This window comes from Pan paniscus, chromosome 13 (assembly GCF_029289425.2).
Source record: "Pan paniscus chromosome 13, NHGRI_mPanPan1-v2.0_pri, whole genome shotgun sequence".
NCBI lineage: Eukaryota > Metazoa > Chordata > Mammalia > Primates > Hominidae > Pan > Pan paniscus.
The window spans coordinates 126,004,907-126,022,284 of NC_073262.2; the positions used below are offsets into that span (position 1 = coordinate 126,004,907).

Below are 17,378 nucleotides of genomic sequence, written 5' to 3' on the forward strand. Positions count from 1 at the left end.
TTACCTGGGTAACAAAATAATCTGTACAACAAACCCCCATGACACACAATTTACCCATGTAACAAACCTGCACATGTACTCCCTGAACCTAAAAGTTAGAAAAATATAAAATAAATACATTTTAACAACAATAAAAAGAGACAAAGAAGAGGACAACACCCCTAAACCAGCAGTTCTCAACCTTGGATGCATCTGGACGATTTTGAAAAGTACTTATGTAATGCCTCATCCCACACCAAATAATCTGGAATGTCTTGCAATGGGTGCCCAGATGATTTTTAACCTGCAACCAAGGTTGAAAACTACCACCTTAAACTCTAGGCCTTCAACATGTGCCCAGGTACTCAAATTCCCAACACTGAACATGTTTTTAAGCTTTATGCACAACTAAAATAGGTTAACAATATCTTCATCAGGTCAACAAGTAAGTATTTCAAGTTCGCTCCCTGGTCATGCAGATTCCATGAGACCATCGTCTCTCCATGTTCAGAAGAGTTTTTCAAATGATAGTTGCAAACTGAAAATTGAGGTCTTTGAGACAGGTGAGCTTATTCTAAGCTGCCTTTAAGAAGATTTGATCAGATGCAACTTGAAATCATGGAATGAGTTCAAAATACCGTAAAACAGCGCACCACCTGGTGATTATATTGGAAGTTGCAAAATCCATGGCTCTAATTTCTCAGTAGCATAATTAATGGTACTCAGTAATGACTGCACATCAGTACCACCTGGGTAACTTTAAAACTATCAATACCTAGGCACTCCCAGAGATTCTGACTGAATTGAACAGGGGTAGGACATGGGCATAGATATTTTTTTAAAGCTTCCTAGATAATTTTAATCTTAGCTATAATTGAGAATCCCTGAACTATGAAAACACCAACAAAGTCTTCCTCGGCCCTACTCCAAACCTGCCTTTGAGATGACCATTCGCTTTCCATCCATTTTCCATGCAGCTGAATACAGAAGCAGGAAATCTGTGACTCACTATGGAAATAATTTTCTACTGAGAGACAGACTTGTCAAGAAGCTAAGCTTTCTCGTTTAAAAGCACTTCTCAGTTTGGAATCCCTGATATTGTACCTAAGTCAGTTTAATTAGAGTTGGGTTTTCTCAAAGTTCTTTGCTCATAAATTTAACGCCAATCATCTGGGTCTCTTCTATATGTGCCTACTCCCACTTATTCATTCATTTAACAAGCATTAACAGGGCAATTACAATTTGCCAGGCAATGTGCATAGGTGCTGACAGCGGAGAGATAAAATAGAAACAGACAGAAAAGGTAATTACAATCCTCTGGTTTGTTATATAATGAAGGAAGCACAAGGTACTGTGAAGGTACCCAGATAGGAGAGCCAATGAGAAAGTCTTTTACTATGTACAAAATGAGTGAGGGTTTTCTAAACAAAGACAGGAGGCATGAGGACTCCAGGCAGAGGGAGTAATTTATGCAAAGGCCTGGAGGTATTAAGAGAGTAATACATTAGGAGTAGTTCTATATGCTGAATAGTATAGACAGTGTAGAGGCATTAAGTTGGAGAAATAGGCAAGAGTCAGATCATGGACTTCCATAGTTTTGGATTTACATTATAATGAGGACTGTGCAGGAACAACATGACACATTTTAAGTTAGAAAAAAATACTTACTGAGCAAGAGTAAGACTAGATTAGAGAATATCAGTTGGAAGGTTACTCTAATCATCTAGGCAAGAACACAGACGGTCCTGAATCAAGCGAGGGTTACTGGGAGCAGAAACAAGCACCAAATGGGATCTATTAAGAAGATAGAAACAGCAGGATTTTACTCCTAGAGGAATATGTTGAGTGTAGAGAAAGGGCTCTGTCTAGCGTCATTTAAGTGACCTTGATTTGAAAATAAACATTCAAAGGCAACCAATGCATGTTGCAGGAATGAATGTAGGCATTCGGGGCTCCTGTGGGGATGGAGTCCTTAGGAACACTAATATTCAAGAGTGAAGCAAGACCCCTTTGTCAGTTAAGCATGTTGCTGTACATTTTCCCCACATTTTTGTTTCTCTTTTTACTCAATATTGTCACTTAATGAACAGAATGATTCTAATTTTAAGGTAGACAGATGATAGATAGATAGATAGATAGATAGATAGATAGATAGATAGATAGATAGATAGATAGGTGAATAATAGATAAATAGCTATTTTTTTCCCTTTATGATTAGTGATTCTGTGTACTCTTTTGGAAGTATTCTCTGCTACAAAATCATGAAATTATCCTATTACGTCATCATCTTCCGGACACTTTAATGTCTTACCTTTTGAAATTAGACATATAATCCTCAAGGAATTGATTTCTGTGCTTAGTGTGAGGAGAGTCAAGATTCTTCTTTTTTCTTTCTATATGTATATCCAATTGCTCTAATATCATTTATTGGAAGTACTTTTTTCTCTCACATCCCTGAAGCGTCCACACGTGTTTGGTTCTGTTTGTGGACTCTTTGTTCTGCACCATGGTCTATTAGTTTCTTCTTGCCTGAGTGGCACACTGTTTTCATTAATGTAGCTTTATAAGGAGCTTGAAATCCAGTGATAGAAGTTCTTTAAATCCTTCTTCTTCAGAAGGCCTTAGTTGTTCTTGACTATTTGCATTTCATATAAATTTTGAAATCAGATTTCCAATTAACATAAAAATCCCTGGAGAAATTTAAACTAGGATAACATTGAATCTATAAATCTAATGTGAGGAAAATGCATCTTTAAAACATTAAGGCTTCTAATTCATGAAAGTGGTATAATTCCTGTATATATTTAGGTTTTCTTTATGTTTCTATAATATGTTATAGTTTTATGGTACCTGCATTAGATTACTTATTAGATTTCTCCCAAGGTGCTTGATGTTTTTGGGGCTATGGTTAATGGTATCTTCTTAAGACACACTTTATTGAGGAAAAATTCTCACACAACAAAATGCACAGAATTTAAGTGAATAATTGACAAATTTGACAAATGTCACACCAAAACAATCAAGAGATACAACATTTTCTTAACCCCCAAAATTGTTTTGTCTCTTTGTAGTTGTTCTAATCCCACTCCCTGACTAGTCAACCACTTATCACATTAGATTAATTTGTCTAGTTCTAAAATTTCACATACATAGAATTATATATCATGTATCCCTTGGTCTGGCCTCTTTCACTTAGCATATTTTTGAGATTCGTTTGTGTTGTTGGATGTAATCCATTTCATTTTGCTGCTGAAGAGTGTTTCATTGTATGGATATATCACAATTTGTTTGCCATTCAGCAGAGTGGTTGGAATAGTTTACATCTCAAGCAGTAAGGTATAGCTGAGAGTACAGTTGTCCCATGTCCTTGCCAACATTTCTTGTTCTATTTCTTTTCTTTCTTTTTTCTTTTTTTTTTTTTTTTGCTTTTTTTATACTGGTAAGAACTCCATAGAAATGGTAAATATAATTGTTAATAGTTATAATTGTTCCCATTCTCAGAGAGAAAAGCTTTCAACTTTTAAACATTGCGTATGAGTGATTTTTGTTGTAGATTTTAAAATCTGGATTTTTAAATCAGATTAAGAAGACTTCCTTCTCAGTTTATATATTTTAAGAAATTATATATCAGCATTGACTTTTCCAAGTGCATTTTTGGCTTTATTTATGTGATTGTATGATTTTTCTCTATTTTATTTTAATGTGGTAAGACGTATGGATACTGGCCGGGCGCAGTGGCTCACACCTGTAATCCCAGCGCTTTGGGAGGCCAAGGTGGGCGGATCACTTGAGGTCAGAAGTTTGAGACCGGCTTGGCCAACATGGTGAAACCCCGTCTCTACCACAAAAGTACAGAAATTAGTCAAGTGTGGTGGCAGGCACCTGTAATCCTAGCTAATTGGGAGGCTAAGGCAGGAGAATCACTTGAACCTGGGAGGTGGAGGTTGCAGTGAGCTGAGATCACACCACTGCACTCCAGCCTGGGCAACAGAGTGAGACTCTCTCTCTCTCCCTCTGTCTCTCTCTCTCTCTCTCTCTCTCTCTCTATATATATATATATATATACACACACACATACAAACACACATATATACATATATACATATCATATATGTGTATATATACACATACATATATACATATGTATAAATGAATATATATACATATATAAATGTATATATATACACGTATACATATACATATAATATATATGCATATATATGGATACTGTAAACTAAAAATAAAATTCTAAGCTCCCCATCAACTGAATGCACCCATTTTGGCCAAGGGGATTCCAGAAAACCTTTAAAAACTTAGTTCCTAGCCACGAGGGCTTGGGAGGTCAGATATGTCAGTAATTACTTTTTATTCCCTCTCCCTTTTATCACTGGACACAACAACTGACCAACATTAATGTTAAAGTAAAGATCATAGAACAGACTTTTTGTGGCAATAAGATACCAGATTATAAAGAAGACCTACGGCCATGCCAGGCAAGGGTTAAGTCATGCACCCCCTACACTTAAAGAATAACTGTGTCCTAACTGCTGCAAGGGTCTTCTTTTTCTCTAGCAGCTAAATGAGCATTGGCCTTAAAATAAACAATATTAAAACAATTACAACTCATCCAGCTCACAGGCGCTGACTAACTGACCTCCGGTTCCACCAGCCATAACTACAGTTTTGATTGGACAAGAGACTGACTTCAGTAACTTTCCCAATAAAAGACCACTAACTGTGGACTGTTTCTGGCCGGTTTACAGAAGCTACATACTTGCATGCCTTAGGCCTGAAAAGACCTTTTCATGTAAAGGGCCTAATTTTAATATATTTAAATATTAAGTCTCCACCCCAAAATGAATGTATAAACATGAGTCATATGTTTCATGTATGTTTGTTCAATCCACATATGTCAGAACCACCTTCATGAATATTCATAGCTCCTCCTGTAACATGTTGAATATGAATGTTTCGCCAACCCATTCAGCATAAATCTCCTGCCCCAACCCTTCGCCTTCCAAGTACCTGTCTCTGGTCTTGGCTGGAGACTATGCTTCCCAGCCTATGGGATGGTTACCTTGAAGGCTGTAACCCCTTATAAGAAATAATATCTCCTCCCCTTTTCTAAATGTATACATATTGTGTTTTTCTTTTAAGTTAATACTCTTTTTTTTTTTTTTTTTTTTTGAGACGGAGTCTCGCTCTGTCGCCCAGGCTGGAGTGCAGTGGCGCGATCTCGGCTCACTGCAAGCTCCGCCTCGCGGGTTCACGCCATTCTCCTGCCTCAGCCTCCCGAGTAGCTGGGACTACAGGCGCCCGCTACCACGCCCGGCTAATTTTTTTGTATTTTTAGTAGAGACGGGGTTTCACCGTGTTAGCCAGAATGGTCTCGATCTCCTGACCTCATGATCTGCCCGCCTCGGCCTCCCAAAGTGCTGGGATTACAGGCGTGAGCCACCGCGCCCGGCCTAAGTTAATACTCTTTAAAATATTAAACCAACAGTGGATTTCTAATATTAATGCAGTTTTATCATGATTTTATATATTACTGGATCGTGTTTGATAGCATTTTGTTTAGAATTTTTGCATCTATATTTATTTAAAATATTTATCTTTAATTTTTTTCTGGTAAAGTGTTTTCAAGTTTAGGAATCAAGATTATGCTGACCTCATAAAATTAGTTGTGAGGTGTTTCTCTTTTTTGTTTGGATGTATTTGAGTCATTTTTTCCCCTGATCATCTGATGGAAATCATCAGGAAAATCAACTGGGCCTGGTGTTTCGTTATGGAAAGGTTTTGATTACAGATACAATTTATATAGTAGATAGGGGACAATTCAGATTTTCTCTTTTCTTCTGTTTTAGTTTTAGTAGCTTGTGTTTTTCTATATATTTTCTCACTTCATCTAAATTTTTAATGTTTTTAACTGAATTAGGTCATTCTTGCACTGCTATAAAGAAATACCTGTGACTGGTTAATTTATAAGACAAGAGATTTAATTAGCTCACAGTTCTTCAGGCTGTACAGGAAGCATAGCAGCATCTGCTTCTGGGGAGACCTCAGCAAGCTTCCAATCATGGCAAAAGGCAGGGGGAGAAGTCACATGACATGGTGAGAACAGGAGCAAGAAAGTGGGTGAAGTGTCACACACTTTTAAGTGACCAGATCTCATGAGAACTCACTCACTATCACAAAGACAGTACAAAGCCATGAGGTATCTGCCCCCATGACTCAAACACCTCCCACCAGGAGCCACCTCCAACATTGGGGATTACAATTCAACATGAGATCTGGGTGGGGACAAATATCCACACTATACCACTGACATACAGTTGTTCAGAGTAGTCTCTTGTTATATTTCTAATGTGATGTTCATCTTTTCATTCCTGATATTGATTATTTGCCACTTCTTTCTTTGTTCTTGATTGGACTTATTAAGTGTTTACATGAACTTTTGGCTCTATTGAGCCTCTAATTTATACTAGTTTTCCATTTCACAAATTATGCCCTTATTATTTATTATTATTTTCTCCCTTTTACTAATAATTATTTTTCTATTCTTATAGTCATTTTTAAAATGGATATCTATATCATTCATGTATTCTCAGCCTTTCTTTTTCTTTTAATACTATACGCATATAAAGCCCAAGTTTTCTTTAATGCAAAGTTTATGTACATCCTACTGTGTTAGATATGTAAATATTTTAGTTGTCAGTCAGTTGAAAATATGTTCTAATTTCCATTGGGATTTTTTGTTCTACCCAAGAGTTATTTAGAATTATCTTGCTTAATTTTCAAATGTATTTTTTACTTATTATTTTATTAGCCCTTTTTAAAGTAAAGTTTATGTTTTAGACATAGAGAAAAATTACAAAGATAGTACAGAGTTCCCATATACCCAACACCCACTTTCTCCTGTCATTAGCATCTAGCATTAGTATGGTACATTTATAACAATTAATGAAACAATATTGATACATTATTACTAACCAACATCCACATTTTATTCAGATTTCCTGTCTTTATCTGATGTTCTTCTTCTGTTTCAAGATTCCATCCAGAATATCACATTATATCTTGGTCATCGTGTCTCCGTAGGCTCCTCTTGGCTGTGACAATTTCTCAGATTTTCCTGCATCTGGTGACCTTGACAGTTTTGAAGAGTGCTGGTCAGGTATTGGTAGAACATACCTCAATCAGGATTTGTCTGACATGTTTCTTAGGATAAAACACGGATTATTTGTTTTGGGGAGAAAGACCATAGAGGTCAAGTGTCATTCTCATCATATATCAAAGGTTCATGCAGTCAATATGACTTTTTATTTAATTTAATTAATTAATTTATTTATTTATTTATTTTCATCTTTTTTGAGACAGAGTCTCACTCTGTTGCCTAGGCTGGAGTGCAGCAGTGCGATCCCAGCTCACTGCAACCTCTGCCTCCCGGGTTCAAGCGATTCTCCTGCCTTAGCCTCCTGAGTAGCTGGGATTACAAGCACGTGCCACCACGCCCAGCTGATTTTGTATATTTAGTACAGATGGGGTTTCACCATGTTAGCCAGGCTGATCTTGAACTCACGACCTCTGGTGATCTGCCCATCTAGGCTTCCCAATGTGTTGGGATTGCGGGCGTGAGCCACCTTGCCCGGCCGACTTTTTATTGCTAATGTTGACCTTGATCACCTGGCTGAGGCAGCATTTGTCAGGTTTCTCAACTGCAGATAGTCTCTTTCCCCTTTTCCATACTACCGTCTTTGGAAGGAAGTCAATATGTGAAGCTCACACTTAAGGAAAAGAGAGTTAGGCACTATCTCTTTGAGGGTGGCCTATCTACATAAATTATTTTGAATTCTTCTGCACAGGAGATTTATTTTTTCTTCCTGCTTTAATTTATATCACTATGAACTCATGGATATTTATTTTATACTTTGAGTTAAAATGCAATACTACTTTATTTAGTTGCTCAAATTATTTCATCTTTGGCCTTTGGGAATTCTTTCAGCTGGCCCTTTTGTCCTTTTGACATATCTCTATTTTTGTGCTTATGTATTTAATTTTTTATAAGATGTTCTAGGTTCAACTTGCATATTTTCTTTTTTTTTTTTTTTTTGAGAGGGAGTTTTGCTCTTGTTGCCCAGGCTAGAGTGCAATGACGCAATCTCAGCTCACCGCAGCCTCCACCTCTTGGGTTCAAGTGATTCTCCTGCCTTAGCTTCCCAAGTAGCTGGGATTACAGGCATGTGCCACCATGGCCGGCTAATTTTGTATTTTTAGTAGAGACGGGGTTTCTCCATGTTGGTCAGGCTGGTCTTGAACTCCCAGCCTCAGGTGACCCACCCGCCTCAGCCTCCCAAACTGTTGGGATTACAGGCATGAGCCACTACACCTGGCCATCTTGTATATTTTCTGCCCAGTCCTAGAATCAACAATTTCTCCTAGGATCCCTGGTTCCTTTTATTGGCAAATGGTAATAGACACCAAGATCTGGGTGCTAAGTGTGCTCATGGCTACTGAGGTGCTGTTTCTATGCTTTCTAAGCAGACAGAATAAGGAAATATATATGTGTGTACTAACCTGGGCATAAGTACGTATTAACAATATTTTTATGTTACCATATATATTTATATTAAGCTAAACATAAGCTCATACTGATATCTCCAACTCTAATCCATTACCACATGGATAATTCTAGCCTTTTTCCTTTGTTTATTGGTAACTTCCCACTCCAACAGAGAGAAACCTGGCTCCTATCATCTACCATGCATTTACTCAATGCCATATGTATATAGTGGTATCAGAATAATTAACCTATATCCCTATAGGAAACAAATATATCAATTATAGTACAGTAATTGTGAATAGCTCCTTTTGCCTTTAATGTTACAAATGCCACTCATTTTGAAAGTTATTAGGTCAGTACATTTTCCTTTATCCCATTTAGTGAGATTGTTTTATATATTAGTAATAAAGTTAGATTCTTTTGTCCCATTCTGCCTTTCATCTTGTGATCTCCTGGATTCCTGATTTTTAAAATTTGCATACATTGTTTTATTTTTGTGCTGTGTAGTTCTATGAGTTTGACAAATGCTTAGTGTCATTACACTATCATTCAGAATAGTCTCACTGTCCTAAAAAAATTCCCTGCATTCCACTTATTGAACCTTCCCCACACTGAACTCTTGGCAACCACTAACCTGTTTACTATCTCTATAAATTTTCCTCCTTCAGAATGTCACACAAATTGAATAAATCATACAGTGTGTAGCCTTTTAGTCTGTCTTTCTTCACTTCACAATATGCATTTAAGGTCCATGTATGCCTTTTTATGACTTGACAGTGCATTTATTTTTATTGATGAATAGTGTACCATTGTATAGATGAACACCAGTTTATTTATTCAGCTATTGAAAGAACATGTTAGCTACTTTCAGGTTTTGGTTATCATAAATAAAGCTTCTATAAACATTCACATACAGATTTTGCGTGGACATAAGTTTTCAAATCAGTTAGGTAAATACCTACGGGCACGATTGCTGAGTCATGTGGTAAGACTATGTTCAGATGTGTATAAAGCTGCCAAGCTGTTTTCCAAACTGGCTATACCATTTTGCATTCCTTCCAACAAATAATGAGGATTCCTTTTATTCTGCATCCTGTCTGTACTTGGCGGTGGTGTTTTTTGTTTTTCTATTTTTTTTGCCATTAAATCAGGTATATGGTAGCATTTCATTGTTGTTTTAATTTGCATTTCCCAAATGACAAATGAATTGAACATGAATATGTTTTTATATGTTACTTGTCATCTGTATATCTTCTTTGATGAGATGTCTGGTCAGATATTTTGCCAATTATTAATTGGGTTGTTTATTTTCTCACTGATTACTTTGAATAATTTCAGATACCAAAGCAGATACCAATCCCTTTATAAGATAACTTTAGTAATGTTATCTTCCAGTCTGTGGCTTGTCTTTTTATTCTCTTAACAGTGTTTTTCACAGAGCAGACATTTTAATTTTAGTAAAGTCCAAAATACCAATTTTTTATTTTATAAATTATGAATTTGGTGATGTATCTAAAATGCATTACCAAACCCAAGATCAAATAAATATTTTTTCTCATGTTTTCTTCTAGAACTTTTATAGTTTTGCATTTGGTATTTAGGTCTATGATGGATCTTGAGTTAATATTTGCAGAGGATGTAATGTCTGTGTCTAGATTAGTTTTCTAGGGTATGAAAGTTTAATTGTTTCAGTACTATTTATTAAAAATACTGTCCTTTCTCCTTTGAATTGCCTTTCCACCTTTTTCAAAAATCAGTTTACTGTATTGGTGTGATCTAATTTCTAGCCTTTCAGTTCTGTTCCTTTGATCTATGTACTCATTCTTTTGCCAACACCACATCATCTTTTTTACTTAATCTTTATATTAACTCTTGAAATCAGGTACTATGAGTTCTCTATTCTTCGGTATTGTGTTGACTATTCTGGATCCTTTGCCTTTTCATATAAACTTTAGAATGAGCTTGAAGATACCTACAAAATTGCTTGCTGAGATTTTGATTGGGATGACGTTAAATGTATAGGTTGAATGAGAAAAAAAATTGACAGCTATAGCCTTTCAACTCATGTGCACATAAAATATCTGCATTTACTTAGATTTTATCCAGTTTCTTTTTTTTTGTGAGAAAATATTCTTTTTTTTTTTATTATACTTTAAGTTTTAGGGTACATGTGCACATTGTGCAGGTTAGTTACATATGTATACATGTGCCATGCTGGTGCGCTGCACCCACTAACTCGTCATCTAGCATTAGGTATATCTCCCAATGCTATCCCTCCCTCCTCCCCCCACCCCACCACAGTCCCCAGAGTGTGATATTCCCCTTCCTGTGTCCATGTGATCTCATTGTTCAATTCCCACCTATGAGTGAGAATATGCGGTGTTTGGTTTTTTGTTCTTGCGATAGTTTACTGAGAATGATGATAAAACTACCTTTCTTCACAAATGACATGATTGTTTATGTAGAGCACCACGAACAATCAACAACCAATAAATACCAGAACTAACAAGTTAGTTTAGTAAGGTGAAAGGATACAAAATTCATAAACAAAGTCAATTCTTATTCTATATACCAACAATTGTAATTAGAAATTTTTAAAAATTACAATATCACACAAAAATTTCTTAGATATAAAACAACCAAAATTTTTACAGAACCAAAAAAAACAAGGACAAACAAACACTACAAAACAATGATAAAAGAAACTGAGAATCTCATCATTGTTTTGTAGTGTTTGTTTGTCCTTGTTTTTTTTGGTTCTGTAAAAATTTTGGTTGTTTTATATCTAAGAAATTTTTGTGTGATATTGTAATTTTTAAAAATTTCTAATTACAATTGTTGGTATATAGAATAAGAATTGACTTTGTTTATGAATTTTGTATCCTTTCACCTTACTAAACTAACTTGTTAGTTCTGGTATTTATTGGTTGTTGATTGTTCGTGGTGCTCTACATAAACAATCATGTCATTTGTGAAGAAAGGTAGTTTTATTTTTTTCTGTCCAGTATGTATATCTTAGTTTTCTTTTTCTTGTCTTATAATACTAATTAGTATTTCCAGTACAATATTGAATAGAAATGTGAACAAAGGATATCCTTACCTTTGTTCCTGATCTTCAGGGTAAAGCGTCCAGTTTCTCACTATTAAGTATAATATTAGCATCAAGGTCTTTTGTAGATAGTTTTTATCAAGCTCCCTTCTATTCCTGGATTCTTGTGAGTTTTTATCATGAAGATGTGTTGGATTCTTTCAAAGGTGTTTTCTGCATCAGTTAATGTGATCACGTGATTTTTCTTCTTTAACGTGTTTTCCTAGTGGATCACATTGATTGATTTTTCAAATTGGAATACATTTCACTTGGTCATTGTGTACTATTCTTCTTATACATTATTAGATTTGATTTGCTGATACTTTGGTGAGAATTTTTGTGTCTATGATTATAGGAGATATTAGTCTCTAGTTAGCCTTTATTGTAATGTCTTTAGCTGGTTTTGATACTAAAGTAATGCTGGCTCATAAAATGAGTTATAAAGTGTTTTTTGGCTTCTATTGCTGGAAGATATTGTGAATAATTGATATTATTTCTTGCTTAAATGTTCAGTAAAATTCACCATGATACCATCTGGGTCTGGAGCTTTCTTTTTTGGAATATTATTATTACTCTCATTTCTTTAAAATATACAGAGCTTATTCAGGTTATCTCTTTCTCTTTGTGTACATTTCAGTAGTTTGTGTCTTTCAAATAGTTGGCCATTTCATTTAACTTGTAGGCATAAAGTTATTCTTAGTTTTTATTTTTTATACTTTTATATTCATGGAATCAGTAGTGATGACCCCTCTTTCATTTCTGATATTGGTAATTTTTGTGTTCTTTGTTTATTGGTTAATCTGACTAGAAGCTTATTAATTTTATTTATCTTTGCAAGGAACAAGCTATGGATTTTCTCTGTTGTTACCCTGTTTTTAAATTTAATTAATTTCTGCTCTAATTTTTATTATTTTTTCTTCTGTATAATTATGCTTAAAATGTTCTTTTTTTAGTTTCCTAAGGTGAAAGATTATTACTGATCTCAGCTATTTCTTCTTTTCTAATATATGCATGAAATGCTATAAACTTCACTCTAAGCAATGCTTTCACTTTACCCACAGATTTTAATAATTTTTATTTTTATTTAGTTCAGTTTTAAAAATCTTTTTTCTTGATACCTTTTCTTTATTCCATGAGTTATCTAGAAGTGTTTTTGTTCAATTTTAAAATAGTTGAAAATACTCCGAGTACCTTTTTGTTCTTGATTTCTAGTTTAATTCCATTGTGATCTGAGAAAATACTTTGTATGATTTCTAGTTTTTCAGATTTTTAAAGGCGTCTTTTCTAGCATATAATGTGGTCTATCTTGGTGAATGTTCCATGCAAGTTTCAGAAACTTGTGTATTTTGTTGTAGTAGGGTAAGTAGTCTATAAATGTTAATTAAATCAAGTTGATTAATAGTTACATACAAGTTATCTATATCTTTACTTATTTTCTGCCTATTGTACCTATCAATTACCAACAAAGAGGTGTTGAGATTTCCAACTACTATAATCTCCAGTATAATAGTAGATTTGCTTATTTTTTTTTCACTTAAGTTTTGTCTCATATAGTTTGATGATCTATTTTCAGAAGCATGCAGATTTAGAATTGTTACGCAATCTAAGAGAACGTACTCCTTTATTATTGTATGATGACTCTCTTACTCTGAATAATTTTTCTAGTCCTGAAGTTTGCTTTGGCTAAAATTAATGTAGTTTATCTAGATATCTTCTAATTAGTGTTACCATGGTATATATCTTTCTTCATTGCTTTATTTTTAAACTATCTAAATCTTTATATTTAAAATGGTTTTTTGTAGACAACTTATACTTGGGTCTTGTTTTGTTATCCACTCTGATAATCTCTGTTTTTTCATTGTTATATTTAGATCATTCTTTTGGATCTTCAGAATTTCTAAGAACAGGCTAATTCATCAAACTTTTTAAAAAGTGTTTTTCATTTTACCTTTGCATGAGCACTTAAAATACATATTTCCATTTCAAGATGACAAAAATTATTCTACTATAACAGAAGCAAAAATATATTTCTGCAATTCTGCAATTATAAAAGAGCTAAACTAATTCATAATTAAATTATCTTTATGTTTACAATTCTGATTCTGAAATCAATACTACTACCCTGCAGCTCCATTTTAAGCTTTCTACATTTAGTTTAAACACACACACATACTCTCAGTTGTGGGAGGCTTTACAAGTTATATTCCACAGACTTTTTGAAAGAGTTCTAAATGAGCCAGCCAGTCCACAAGACAGGCGTTAAAAAGTTAAAATAATGAGTGAAAAGGACTCTTATATAACATCCAAAGCAGGCAAGATTCTGCAGCAAACTGGGAGTGCTTCAGATTGGGCCTGCTATCTTCTTTAGAACTAGTTTCATCTTAACAGTTTAAGAAAGTGGACATTTTAACACCTTCAAGTGCATTTAGGTGACGTGTTTCTTTGTGTTAATTTGACTCCCCTGAATGACCTCGTTAGTGAACTAGTCACTCATAATTTGGTCACCAGGCAAATCAAGCCTGCAAGAAAGGAAGCCAATATTCAAAATACCATATTGTCATATGAACCCACTCCAATAATTTATTTTCAACATAAACATACATCTTCAATAATGAGATGTCTACGAGAGCAAGCTCCTCCAAGACCAAGACAGCATCTCTTCTTTTAAGGCTTAGGTTTTGCCTAGAAGTTCCAATACATGGAGTAGCCCATACCAACAGTCATTGCTCCTGCAACAAAGCCTCTGACTGCCCTGCACATGTGGATCAGGTGAAGGGACATTTTAGAATTTCTCCTGCTCTTCGATTTGTCGAATCCACATGCAACAATTGCTATAAAACCTGCCAGTCCAATGGGAGAAGAATAGTGCGTCTGTAGCTTTTTGAATAAGTTTGGATCTGTGATCTTCAGCATATGATGAAAGGAAAACATCTGTGTCTGTTGACATAGTGATTGCTTGAAGGATCTCCCTAGAGCAAGAAAACTCCACATAAGCCAACTGGCTTCTTCACCAAACTTTTGATCCCACAAACTTTTGAAGGGAAAAAATTATACAAGTATTCGTTTCTTTATCTATTCATTATCTCTCTATTTAATTGATTTGAAAGTCATCTTTATATAATGATAAAAAAATTATATGCCATATACAAAAATAAATTTAGTAAGGACTAAATAAAGATTAAAGAATTTTCATATATTAAATTATATATTTTATATTATAAAATATTTTTTCTCACTAAAATAATATTTTAGGTATTGAAACCAATAGTTAATATCCTAAGTATTGAATTCAGTAGTTTAAATGTATCTTTTGAAAATCATGAATTAATACTTTGTCTTACAGCAATTTGAAGATTCGAAAGTTTATCTAATAATTGTTGTAATGGGTGCTACAGTTTAGAAAAATATATCATAGAGAAGCTTAGACACAAATGGAAATGTTTTAAAAATGAAATAATAAGCCACTGAAATTCTTTGGAAAATTGTTTAATAGAAAATTCTGTTCCATGTTTGTAAATATTCAGATGTGTAAATTTTAATTAATGACACTTTACATTACTTTCAGCAATACTGATAAAAAATACTTTTACTATCCTTTTTCAAAATACCCTTTCCATTGCATGTGTTTTTCCCTTTTTGGTAACATGATATTTTTACCATGAAAGGACAGATTAAGTGTGTTTATAAATTTTAGAAATATCTACAAGGTAACATACTGCTAGAAGCTATTTTTTATTTTAGGAAAAGCCAGAAAATTTGGAATACTAATCATTTTGAGCAAAAGAAATTCATGACTCATATTTAAGCTCAATAATTTTTAAGTGCTTTGCCACAAAATGAGTAGCTAACATTTCGTATGCTAACCATGAGCCAAGCAGTGCACTGTGTTCTTTAAAAACTTTATCTCTTATTATTTCTTATGACAACCCTATCATTCCTCCATTTTACAAGTGAAGAAACTCGATTCAACATAGTAGTTAAGCTGTTTACCCAAGATCACCTAGAGAGTGTATTAGGTCAGATTTCTCAGAAGACCCCCAAGAGGAGAATTTGTTTGTGCAAGTGATTTCTTAAGAAAGTGCTTTCAGGATTAATGAGTAAGAAAGTAGAGAAAGCAGAAAACATAGGGGAAGAAGCCAAGCAATGGTGCAATTTCAGTTAAGTGTGAGCCTAAGTCCGATCAGGAGGGAATCTTCTGAGCATAAATTGCAGTTTGTCCAACTTCAAGGCAGTAGATCTGGGCTTTTACCATCTGTCTCAGTGAGTAATGGCCATGCCACCCTAGGCAGATAAACTATCCAGCACCTCCAGTTTCCTACCAGTTCTCACAAGAGGCTCTAGTACCCCTCAAGGGTAGTCCTCTGAAGAAAAGGACACTGAAGCTGGAAGATATCTCTCAGAAAAAGCTAAGAGAATCTGAGCGGAGCATTGTCAGTGTTTGTTACAGCTAGTAAATGGCATAACCAGCATTAAATCTAAGGAGTATGACTTCAGACCCCATATTCTTAATCATTATACTAGGCTACTCGAGATAATCAGAAAATCTCTGGATAGAAAATATGACATCCATGGCCATTATCCAATTATGTACAAAATGGTAAATACTGTGGTTTCTTAAAAATAAAATTTGCCAAATTGGTGACATCCTGTAACACTTCAGCTCTTCTGACTCCTTTTTATTTGCTATGATAATTTGCTCATGAATTACTACACGTTGAATGAATTTTCCATGTGATACCTTCCTTGTAAATTATCACCAGAATTATTTTTAAATTTCAGTCAAAGGAGAGGCCAAAATAACTGAGGGAATAGCTCTGTTTTTCAGTGTGTGTTTAGATGTAGCTATTCAGAAGTTGACTCTTTATGTCAAATGTACATGTGTGCTAATCTAACCAGTCTACTGTTTTCCATAAAAGATATTTCTACAAGCCACAGTGATGTTAATGTTGAAAAGAAAAGATGATCCTAAGGGCTCCTTGGCTATCTTTGACCTTGAAACCTGAAATGCTTTTTGCCATGTTGTTTTGGGTCCACTCAGTGAATGACTAGCTGAATTACTGGGGTGCTACTTCATATTAAATTACTCAGACCTGTAACTTTGCATGGAGAGGAAGGAAAAAGGATGGATTTAGCACACAAGTTATCTCTTAAGGGGAAGAAAGGGTCATCCCAAGGGAGATGGGTGGAGACTGAAGGACCTAGGTAAAGGATACATTATCTTTGAGTTGTCAGGGTAAGTACAAGGTAGTGGGAGCTTTGACTTTCCCCCTTCAATACCAGGAATCACTTCTAAAATGATTCCAACCATTCAGTACAATAATCAATGTGTATTTGCAGATTGTGAAGCGTAGATTTGAGAAAAGTGGGTGATAAAACACAAGTATACTTGCTGCATTCCAACTTCTCACCAGCTAAGTGGAAGAGAAATTATCTCATCAACAGGACCAAATTAGAAACTTCTGGTTGTCTTATCACTGAAAAATAATAATAGCTAATGTCTGTATGGTACTTACTGTGTACCAGTTACTTATTAGCTTATTGGCTTTATATATACATATGTATGTAATTTTATTTACCTTCCCATTTTATTACTGAGGAAACTGAGGCACAAAGAGGTTAAATAATTTTTCCAAGCCTACACAGCTTGGAAGAAATAAATCAGGAATGCACCCATTCTGTGGTGTTAACTAGATGTATAATACCTTAGGTGAAACAAGAAAGCAGGAAGTTATTGACTGATGCAAAAGTAAC

General features: G+C 34.7%; 1 pseudogene; it reads right to left on the reverse strand.

Moving 5' to 3' along the window:
• Positions 1-14,291: 14,291 nt before the first annotated feature.
• Positions 14,292-14,589, reverse strand: LOC100992535 (HIG1 domain family member 1A, mitochondrial-like; annotated as a pseudogene).
• Between the last annotated feature and the right edge of the window lie 2,789 nt (positions 14,590-17,378).